We start from the raw sequence: 2,200 nt of genomic DNA, 5'->3' as shown, positions 1-2,200 counted from the left end.
TTATCATAAATCTGTTTGTGCTCGCTCTCATTTCGCAACCGAAATTTAATTTTTTCCCTCTTTTTGCTTTGTATCCATCTGTGTAGGTGCGCTGCAGTGTACTCGACACATTTTTTTTTGCAATTACTGTGTGACAAGTGCTTTTGAAATGCATACAATGTGTACTAACAATATAGGAATAACTGCCTGTCAGTGGCAGCAACTTTTTGTTAGCTGGCAGCCACAAACACTTTAGGCGAATTTTTTGATATATTAAAGTATATATCCATTGTAAGTGTTACAATTCTTAACACAAAACAATGAAAATGCGATTTCAGTGAACAAAAAAGCTTTGTCGTACTTTAAATAAAAACAAAACGTACGTTCAAGTATATAACAAGTATTTACTAAATAGTAAGGTTGGTACCGCATTCTTTTGGATTGTGGCACGACAATCGGAGTTCCGGGCACATATATGTAGCTGTTGTCGGAGGTAACCCTTTTTATGACAAATTGGTACTTGGAAAAGAGAATGGTGTTAAGTTTCCCTCAAGCTACTCGTACCAATGGGTAGCTCAAGACACTATCTATAAAGACTTTCCATACGGATTACAACGGTCTTTTGATCGGAAGTATTGGTAGTAGTTAAAAAAGCAGACTCGATATTTCGCGATAGGTGGCGCGAACATCAAATCGAGGTGTGCTGTGTCAAATGTAATTATCGATCCGTTGCATACTGTCTAGCCTGTTGAGTTCAAATAGCAACAAAATTATCCAGTCATGCTATTTATGCACCATGCTCGACAGTATGCTACGCATCGAGAATACCCCTAATACAAATTGGCAAACTGCGAACTGTATCTCCATACGAAGTTCCAGGAGTCTACAATGAAGACTTCCATAAAAAAATACGATTTCTTCCTAAAGGTCAGTCCCTGCTCCACCTAAGATAAACAAGGTGGTTGCTGAAAGCTATTTATATTCAAAATTTCATGAAAATCATACCTCCCGTTCATGAGATTACCTATTAGAAGAAAAGGACTTATCTCTATATATGTACATAATTAATAGGTTAAATAGATTTCCATACAAAGTTTGACAGTTCGTTTATCAAAATGATAAATTTATCACTTTTGATGAACACCCCTATTATACTATATAGATAATATAAATAAGCCGATATGCAATTTTAGCCTCAGATTCTCAGGGCCAAAATTTACATAATTTTGTTGATGGACAAATCGACTTCCGCGTTAACTAAAATGTATTCGAGGATTATATCCATTTGGCTTTAAGCCCATTTTTTATGTACCATAATACTGTAAGCGTACGCAGATGCTTACTTATATACATACTTACATATGTACAAACACTGCTTATACCAACTTTTCTATATATGGCTTACAATTTTGTTCTTGCAATTAATATTGAAATTTTCTGTTGCGCATGGTTGTGACTAAGAGGAAATGAGTACAAAAGTAAGAGAGCGTATTTGGATTTACTCTTCAATATGTATCACTTGATTAAGTATATACTTTATCCTGCAACTTTGCCATCTCCGGTCGCATCATGTACAGGTTTTCCTCTTTAACTATAATATAAATGCCAGCTCCTTCTGTTTTCTATTCATCATCATCTAGAGGTCCTTCTCTCTGTGCACTTCTCTTGTCTAAATATTGTAAGTGTGTATGTAAAGACACTTTTAAAAGCCTGCCAGTAGCCTAGCAACTTCCCCTTGTTGGTATTACGTCACTTAGCAACGTCCGTGTGAAAATATAGAAACCAATATACATATGTACATACACACATAAATACATATGTACACGGCGTCACCTACCATTCCAATCTATTATATGCCACAGAATTTTCTCCATAGCAGCTTGCTTAAATAGTCGGCGTAAGTGATTTGAGTAAACTTTTCTTAGTAATTAGCTGGCTTCCTCATCCTTTTACATACTTTGTCCCAAAACTGTTTCATTTTATTTTCTTCTCTTTGTTCCTACATATTTAAACGTGTTCACCAAAAATATGCCAGCTAAATATAAACAATTTTTTTTTTTACATCTTGACTTTGTCATTTTGCGATGACGTTTTCACCGCTAGGTCGCTTATTCAGCTATAACAACTTCCATTTCAAGTCCTTTGAAATATTTATTAATGGAGCGCTAAATTTAACCATATTTGCACAAGCAATATTTTTAAACGCCTTACTTATCGTCGC

This window comes from Rhagoletis pomonella, unplaced genomic scaffold (assembly GCF_013731165.1).
Source record: "Rhagoletis pomonella isolate Grant_MI unplaced genomic scaffold, Rhpom_1.0 Rhpom_scaffold_00003, whole genome shotgun sequence".
NCBI lineage: Eukaryota > Metazoa > Arthropoda > Insecta > Diptera > Tephritidae > Rhagoletis > Rhagoletis pomonella.
This window is presented reverse-complemented; position numbering follows the sequence as displayed.